Here is a 9,467-nt window from a genome sequence, read left to right on the forward strand (position 1 = left end):
TATATGCATAATTTCCTTAGTGTTTTATTCTCATTTATTTTCTCAGCTTTTTTCCTCAACTCTTAATCAGTACCTATAAATTTTGATTTTTTTTCCTCCTATTTTTCCTTTTTAATTTCTGGGACATTTTCTCAATTTTAACTTCAAAACCTTTCAGAAATTAAATTTTTTTCTCCTATTATATATTAAGTTTAAACACAACATTTGTCTCGGTGAAACTTCTTTTAAAACATTGTTCTTATTTTATGGATAGAATATCTTGTCTTATTTTGTTCTGAAGAAATTCACAAAGTTTTTTTTAAGCTTTCTTTTCTTACATTTTTATTATTGCTTAGTTTGCTTTGACTTCTGTTTTTCTTCCTGCAAGGCTTCTTCTGACGTCTGCTGATCCTCGGCTGTTCACTCGTATTTAATGGTTGGATGCTCGAAGCTGACTGACAGTGGTGGGTATGGTTTTTAACTGAGATTCCTCAGAATCTCACATGGAAAATGGGGATACTTATGGTGTTATTTCATAGGGCTACTGTAAGATAACGCAGGTCAAGAGCGCATCATGGCCCCAGCATGGAGAAAGTACCAGATAACACTAACTGAAGAAAAAGAGCAGGTAACCTCCTGGACGTAAATGGGCCCCCCTCAAGGGAAAGCAGATGGAGATTCCTTCCTTCTGGACTGATACTCCAAGATGAGAACAGCAGGACAATCTAGAGAGGAGGATGGGCCCTGCCCAGATAGAAGAGACCACATTTTTCTCATTCCTGAAGTCAGGAGACCTAGCCGACTGCACATGCACAGAAAGTATCCTTGGAGGTCAAAAGGGGAGTGATGTCAACCTACCCATAGGCCTCTTCGCCTGAATCCATCTTGGCTGAGAGATGAACACGTAGCTATAGGAGGATCCTGAGTTATACAAAATACGGACTCTGAAACAGGCAAATCAAAGTCATTGGTCAAGGAACTTTGGAAGACATGCCTCTTAAAAGTGATTCAAATGCCCATGAGGGCGTGACTCTCCCTCTGAGTCTGCGCATGTGTCTACCAACAGGTACTGTATTCTTTTCCTCCTAATAAATACTTTACTTGTTTCACTGTTTACTGTCTTGTGGGAATTCTTTTCTGCAAAGCTGAAGGGCCAGGGCCTTGCTGCTGACCTCTGGTCTAGGGGCTAGGATTCAGCACTCTCACTGTCATGACCTGACCTCAGTCTCTGGCCAAGAACAAAACCTCTGCTTGCTTCACGTTGCTGCAGGCCAACGCCACCGGAGATCGATTTGAATCTCGGCTGGACACTCTTGAATCTCTCTGTGACTTGGGAAGTTACTTAACTTCTCCATTTATTGGTTTTATTTATCTGTACAATGGGATTATAATTTTGCTGCCTCAAAAGGAGTTATGAGGGTTCAATGAGGTAATGCATACAAAATGTTGGGAACATGGCTCGATCTAGCTTACAGTTAGTGATCAATATCCCAGACGGTATCCCCTCACCGGATCACTTCTTCATATCCTCGTTTTAAGGAGATGTGGTTGGAAAACTGATTCTGGTTCCTTCAGAGCAGAGACACATCTGGAATAACTGTTTTCATTTAGTCAGTAGAGCTCTGCTCTTCCAAACAGACATGAGCTAGACTGTTGCTGAAGGATGTATTTAAAAAAATAATAAATTCATGGTCAGCATCTCTAAACTTCAGGATAGAATCTAAACTCCAAACCCACATTAACTGCTTATTGGCCCTTAAGAAACCCACCAGACAAGAGATCCCAACCTGGTTCACAGCTCGGGAGCATCGGAGGAGGGTGGTTATTGAGTGTTTACAAAGCTCCTGTGAGAAAAAAGTGTCTGGTTAGATACTTTAGAACAACAACAACCACAGAACTGAATCTAGGTTGTTAATTTTTTGAGGGCAAAGGGGTTGAGGTTGGGATGGCTTTGACCTTCCATTTTAAGGAAATCAGTGGGGAAAGACCCTCTGAAGACTGGAAGCTAAGATCAGTGACGCAAACAATGTTGTGGCTCTCATTAACAAGGGTCTTTAGCATTTAAAGACTTTCCCATAATGCCTTCCCCTCCCACACCATTTCCTCTTGGGCCCCTGGAATAGAAGACACACATCTTAGCCCCTTCGCAGAGGAGAAACTGCCTCCTTGGAATTGGTCATTTTACTTGGAATTGGGATCTGCCGCCTCAGAATTGGTGATTTTACTACAGTTTAAAAAGTTTCTCCAAGTAAGCAGTGGCTTCTAGCTGAGAAAAAGTGAAGTCGAAGAAGTATTAAAAATCGTGATTTGACAAAGATACTCAGAAAGTTGACTGAATATTTAGCTCTTGTGTTTAAAAATAACCATGGCTGCTGCTTCTTTTTTTCCTTTTGCCTGTGTCACGCGACATGTAGGATCTTAATTCCCAGACCAGGGATCGAACCCTCACCCCCTGCATTGGCAGCACGGAGTCTTAATGACTCCATCACGAAAGTCCAAGCATGGCTTCTTAAAGGTCTCTTTGGTTAAATCTGTGATAAAAGACATCATTCACTAGAACAGACTAAACACTAAATTGCTTGAAAATGTGCTTGTCATGGATTGTTTAGAAGTAGATTTTAAATACTTCATGGAAAAGTATTTCAAGGAATTATGCCTTAATAAGTCAAGGAAGCACTTTTTCCTTTTGGTACACTGAAATAATTAATACATGCCTTGTTATTCAGTGTATAGGAAGAGTGCTTTATTAAATGAGTGATAAATATTTTGGTTGAGAGGTTTCAAGACATGAGATGCAGAGGACTGGGCCAGAAGTTTGCGGTTAGCTGATGCAAACTATTATATATAGAAGGGGTGGACAATAAGGTCCTGCAGTATAGCACAGGGACTATATTCAATATCCTGTGATAAACCATAATGAAAGAGAATATGTAAAAGGACATATATGTATAACTGAATCACTTTGCAGTACAGCTGAAATTAACACAACACTAAATCAACTCTACTGCCATAAAAAAGAAAAAAAAAAAACTGGACGGGTGGTTTTGTAAGAGTTCCCAGAAGGAGTGAAGACGGCAGGAAACATGCCAGCCTCCCCTCCTTCCCTGCATACGAGCAGAATTGTGGACGCGATTCACCGAATGATGACAGTGAATGTTTTCCCTGAAATTACAGGAAATGTGATTTCAGGGCTTGTAGTTTTGTTTTTTTTTTTTCCTATGACTTCTTGAAATTCCTTTATCTATTGCATTTTCCACCCCCTCCCCCCTCCCCCCCTCTTGGAGCTGAACTTCTGATGGACTTTCTCTGTGTGGCTCTGGGTTGTGCCTGACATTCAAAAATACTCTTTCCTTCTGGGGGATGGGCTAGGCCACATGGCCCTAGTGTGGGGTCAGGGAGGGTGACTGAGCTGGATACAGAGGCGTCTATTAATATTAATTCAGAATTTCCTATAAGAGATCTTCTCTTCTCTGGGGGCATATTTCATCTTTTCAGACTCAGGACAGCATAGATTGCAGGTCCAGTCATCCATGAGATAGGCATCCGTGAGATAACCTTTTAGTTATCATAGGTAATTTGTAGTTCAGGAGCTGACACTCTATTTACTTTCCTTCAGTAAAAATGGCTCACTCTTTGTGTGCTTGCTCGTTTTTTTTACTTATAGTTGTTTAAAGCTTTTTGCTTTTTTTGGCATTTTTGCTGATAGCAACATCTCAGCTGTATATTGGAAGAACTGGCCTCTTACTAGTGAATGTGGGTGATTTGGTTGGCTGTTCAGAGCTTTCGCTTGTTCCTTCCTAGAGCATGCACAACGGTAACTCTAGGAGGACTACCAGGATGTTCAAAGGACTTTGCAAAACACTCCTTATGGAGAAGTGTTTATTCTGAACATAGCAGGTGCTTGAAAAATTACTGATTAAACCTATTATGCAAGCCTGCAGTAACCTACCCCATTCAGTATTTCTTATTAGAGAGTCACTTGCAGTTTGACCAGGGCTCCAAGTTTCAATCGTTTATCTTCTGCTGAGCTGGACAGCCTGTGTTTATCCCTGGCTCTGTGACTTACCAACCCCATTACCTAGGACAAGTCGCTGTCTGTAAGTGGTGAGTAGTAGCAGATGGGTTCTTAACTGCTGACAGAGTCCACTTGCTTGGTCATAGCTTGTTTAACTTCTGAAACAAGAGTTAAAAAAACCCCATTGAATTTACTGATGAGATGATATCACATATGGGATTTACTTTGAAATAACCCGGGGGATGGGGTGGGGGAAGTAAGGGAGGGTAGAGTTGAAGTGAGATAGTCCATGAATTCAGAGCTGCTGAAGCTGAGTGATCAGTACCTGGCAATTCATACTAAATAATTTTGAAATATCTCACAATAAAAAGTGAAAACAAACAAACAAAGAAGTTTCCTTCAAAGGATTCAGGATTTAACAGTTTGGAGACCAGCTTCTGAAATACCGTTTGGTATGTTAGCACTTTTTTTTTTTTTTTTTCATTTTTAAACAAAGGAAAAGCCCTTCAGGTGCTTGAGCCAAGTGGGAGAAAATATTAGGCTGGAGATTCTCAAGAGTAGCTGTGGGCTGACTCAGCCCAGCCCCTGGGCCACAGTGAGGTTTGTCTAGTGGACAGGGTATTCCCCTGTCCCAGGCCGGCTTCAGCTGACTCATACAGCAAATCAGAGTTTCACATCTAACTGTTCTGGGCATTGGTTATCAAGGTTGGAACCCAAAGGCCTGGCTGAAATGAGGAGAGGCTATTTCACACCTTCTTTAAAGGTCAAAACTTTCCTCCAGAGAAGCCTATTCTCCATCTGGAAGCTTCTATCTGATGTCACCCAAGCTAGGAACTTAAAAGGGGACGTTTCCTAAAAGTACACTAAGCTTTTTGGTGACATTCATTTTAGGGTAAAAAATAAGCTGAAACCATAAGCTGACTTGCTTACTTACAGGAGAGAAATGCCTGGTGAACAAGGAGTTCATGGTAACCTCAGCTGTTTAGACTGTCCTGACGGTGGACCAGCTATGTCACTGGGCCTCTGACTTCACAGGGCCATAGACCAGGACAGGCCACTGCCCTTGATCTTGACCCATTGATCAGACATGAATGGGTCTGGACCTCCTCTTCCATGGAGGTGAAAAACAGGGTCAGAAATTTTCTTTGCTCACTGTGCAGGCAGCTGCTGCCCTGGAGGACAGCTGAGAAGATCCCCAAGTCAGTTTTCCTCTCACTTTTCAATCTGGAGTCTGAACCTCAGGATGGGGTGGGGGTGGGACCACCTTACTCAAGCTTTCCATGTGATGGCCAGTCTGGTCTTGAGTCCGCTTCTCTCAGAGCCCAAGGAAGCAATGTCCACTCTACATAGAATTTAGATACAAATCAAGCCAAAGATAAAAATCAAGCCATTGACATAACTGTGTCCTGAGAAGAGACAAGCCAATATTTGCCCACGTTTAGAAAATAATTTTTTAATTGAAGTATAGTTGATTCACAGTATTGTTTCAAGTGTATAGAACAGTCATCCCATTACACATACATGTGTGTGTATAACTGAACATATATAACATATATATACATATACACATATATACATATGAACATGTATATTCCTTTTCAAATACTTTTTCCTTATAGGTTATTACATAATATAGAGTATAGTTTTCCCTGTGCTGTACAGTAGGTTCTTGGTTATTTACCTGTTCTATGCATGGTAGTGTGCATATGATACTCTCAGTCTCCTGATTTATCCCTCCCTCCACCCCCCCCCTCACTTTCACTTTTCACTTTCATGCATTGGAGAAGGCAATGGCAACCCACTCCAGTGTTCTTGCCTGGAGAATCCCAGGGACGGGGGAGCCTGGTGGGCTGCTGTCTCGGGTCACACAGAGTCAGACACGACTGAAATGACTTAGCAGCAGCAGTGGCCACCCCTCTTTCCCCTTTGGTAACCACAAATTTGTTTTCTGTGTCTGTGAGTCTGTTTATGTTTTCTACAACATATAGATTCATTTGTGTCATGTATTTGATTCCACATATGTGATGTCACATGGTATTTGTCTTTCTCTTTCTGACTCACTTCATTTAGTATGAGAATCTCTAGGTCCATCCATGCGGTTGCAGATGGCATGGTTTCATTCTTTTGTACGCTTGAGTAGTTTTCCAGGGTATAGATATATACACCGCATCTTCTTTATCCATTCACCTGTTGATGGACACCCAGTCTGCTTCCCTGTCCTGGCTATTGTAAACAGTGGCTGCAATGAATACTGGGGTGCATGTATCTTTTTGAGTTACGCTTTTCATGTTTCCCGGATATATGCCCAGGAGTGGGATTGCCTGATCAGGTGGTAGGTCTATTTTTTTTTTTTTTTGAGGAAGCTCCATACCATTCTCCACGGTTGACTCACTTTTTTCATACCTTAAATAACTATGTGGTAACTGTGGCATCTCCATTTTACACAGAAGGAGAAGGGGCCATCCTAGGTCATAGAGTGGGAGCACAGCAAAGCTACAGCTCAAAGCTTTCCTTAGCTGAGCTCTTTCTATTTCACTGGAGCAAATGAGTAGCCCCCGGTTACAGTGGAGATTGTTCTAAAGGTGCGGAATGGTAGGAATCCCTAGAGGGTGGGATCACAAAGCATGGCCCTCATTTCCCAGCATCCTCTGCAAATTCTTCTAATCTGCCCTGGATGGTAACTTTCTTCTCCTTCTCTCATCTCCTTGAAAGTCTTCACAAGGGCTCATCTCAAATGTCACCAACCTTTCCTGATCTTCCCAGTTATGATTAGTTCTATTCCTCTCCCCCCTCCGCCCCCAGATGCAGTTTTCTTAATCATTTTGTCTCAGTTTACTTTTTAAAATATCTCACTTCCCTCCCTAGATTGCAAGCAGCTTGAGGCAAAGGATACAATCAAATAAATTTTAGTTTTTTTATTAAAAATTATGACCTGTTAAATATGCAGAGTTGGACTGTGAAGAAGGCTGAGTGCTGAAAAATTGATGCTTTTGAACTGTGGTGTTGGAGAAGACTCTTGAGAGTCCCTTGGACTGCAAGCAGATCCAACCAGTCCATTCTGTAGGAGATCAACCCTGGGATTTCTTTGGAGGGAATGATGCTGAAGCTGAAACTCCAGTACTTTGGCCACCTCATGCGAAGAGTTGACTCATTGGAAAAGACTCTGATGCTGGGAGGGATTGAGGGCAGGAGGAGAAGGGGATGACCCAGGATGAGATGGCTGGATGGCATCACGGACTTGATGGACATGAGTCTGAGTGAACTCTGGGAGATGGTGATGGACAAGGAGGCCTGGAGTGCTGCAATTCATGGGGTCGCAAAGAGTCGGACACAACTGAGCGGCTGAACTGAACTGAAATATGTAGAAAAGAATCAAATATACATGTTCTACTGAGGTTGAGATTATTACCCATCCTGGGGGTTGCTCTCTGATCACACATCCTTCCTTCCATTACAGCCAATTAGAAACAATGTTCCTCTGTTTGTATTCAGCAGCAACTTGCTTTCAGAATGTTGAGGATTCATTCATATTAGTGTTTCTGGCTGTAGGTCATTGATTTCATTATGAATCTGGTGATGTATAATATTCCGTTGTAAGAAAGCACCATGATTGATCCATTCTCCCATCAAGAAACAACTGGGTTGTTTCTCACTTTCTTGCTTTTTCAACAATAATACGAGGAACATTCCTTTCATGTCCTTTGGTGCACATGGGAAAGAGATTCTCTAGGCTTCAATTGCATGTGTGTGTATGTAGCTTAAAAATCCTCCTGTACTTTGAGGTTGTAAGAATATTTTTTAAAGCTCACTGCTTTTCCTCTGACATTTAGGTTTATAATCTAACCTGTAATTCATTTTGGGTATGGTATACGGTAGGCATCCATTTTCTCATTTTTTCCTCCTCGTAATACATAACTGCCCTTTTTAATGAGTAGCTCTTTTTAATGAATTGTCCATTTCATACACATTTCTCCGCAGTGTCCCTGGTGGAAGATGCAGTATTTCTGATCCCTGGTGTGCACCCAGTGCAGCTGCACAGATTTTTACCTCTCTTACCCTGGTTTGAAATGTAAGTGGAAATAGATGCATTGGCTTATATACAGTATCTCATCTGTTTGAAAGTTATGCCTTAGTCATTGAAGAGCTACAGAATCAGGGGCTTGCATTGATGCTCTGAAGGAAGAAAATGTTAGGCTTGGGGTTATCAGTCATCAATTCAAAGCAAAGTGTGGAAGACAGGGTTTCCTCAGCAGCATTAAACAAATCCTGCGTGCGTGTTAAGTTGTTTTGGTCATGTCTGACTGTCACCCTATGGACTGTGGCCTGCCCGGCTCCTTTGTCCATGGGATTCTCCAGACAAGAATACTAGAGTGGGTTGTCATTCCCTTCTCCAGGGAATCTTGCCAACCCAGGGATTGAACCCACGTCTCTTATGTCTCCTGCATTGGCAGGCCAGTTCTTTACCACTGGCGTCACCGGGGAAGCCCCTAAACAAATCCTAGTTTCTCCTTAAGTTCCTCTTTAAGTTTATAGCTAAGTATTTTATTCTTTTCTTTTCATTTTGTTTGATTGTTTTAATTTTTTTGATGTGGACCATTTTTAAAGTCTTTATTGAATTTTTATTTTTATTGAATTTTCTACAGGTGAGCAGAAGGCTGAGGTCACTCACCACAATGGCAAGGCAGGGACCTTGCTCTTTTTCTGAACAGCTTTTAGATCTGAAACTCATAGATTGAAAGAGAGGCTGGCTTGCCATAAATGACCCCCAAGCATCATGGCAGTTGAGGAACGCGGTGATTTTCTTGGTCTTTCTCCCAGAGGTGTACTTGGGTACCACATACTGAAGAAAGTCGTCGAGCCACACCTTTTGAGGACTATTGGATGCAGGGCAAGCTAATCTGATACCTGCCCTCCTGAGTAGGGGCAGGTGGAGATTAGATGGTAAATGCAGTCTTAGCAGGTCCATCTTATAGTGGGTCTACTAAGGCACAGACTCACCTGGTGGCAATTTCCTGAATTCCTGGATGTACGATGAGAATTAACAAGCCTAGTAAAATTAACGCTGACACCCTAGGCTTCCTAAAGACAGGACCAACTCTGGTACAACAGATGCTCCAGAACTTCCTATGGGATTAGACTCCAGGTAGCCTTCATGGCACCCCACTCTAGTACTCTTGCCTGGAAAATCCCATGGACAGAGGAGCCTGGTAGGCTGCAGTCCATGGGGTCACGAAGAGTCAGACACGACTGAGCGACTTCACTTTCACTTTTCACTTTCCTGCATTGGAGAAGGAAATGGCAACCCACTCCAGTGTTCTTGCCTGGAAAATCCCAGGGACGGCAGAGCCTGGTGGGCTGCCGTCTATGGGGTCGCACAGAGTCGGACACGACTGAAGCGACTTAGCAGCAGCAGCAGCAGCAGCAGCAGCAGCAGCCTTCAGGTAGAACACATTCTTGCTAGTTTCTTTTCCTG

The 9,467-nt window shown here is 42.5% G+C and overlaps 1 long non-coding RNA gene across 1 annotated transcript; it reads left to right on the forward strand.

Moving 5' to 3' along the window:
* LOC106502738 lies at positions 3,977–9,217 on the forward strand. The gene is made up of 3 exons (XR_001296376.2): positions 3,977–4,083; positions 7,973–8,063; positions 8,638–9,217. It is a non-coding gene; the product is annotated as an uncharacterized LOC106502738 (long non-coding RNA).

The sequence above is a fragment of the Capra hircus genome, chromosome 13, assembly GCF_001704415.2.
Source record: "Capra hircus breed San Clemente chromosome 13, ASM170441v1, whole genome shotgun sequence".
Taxonomy (NCBI): domain Eukaryota; kingdom Metazoa; phylum Chordata; class Mammalia; order Artiodactyla; family Bovidae; genus Capra; species Capra hircus.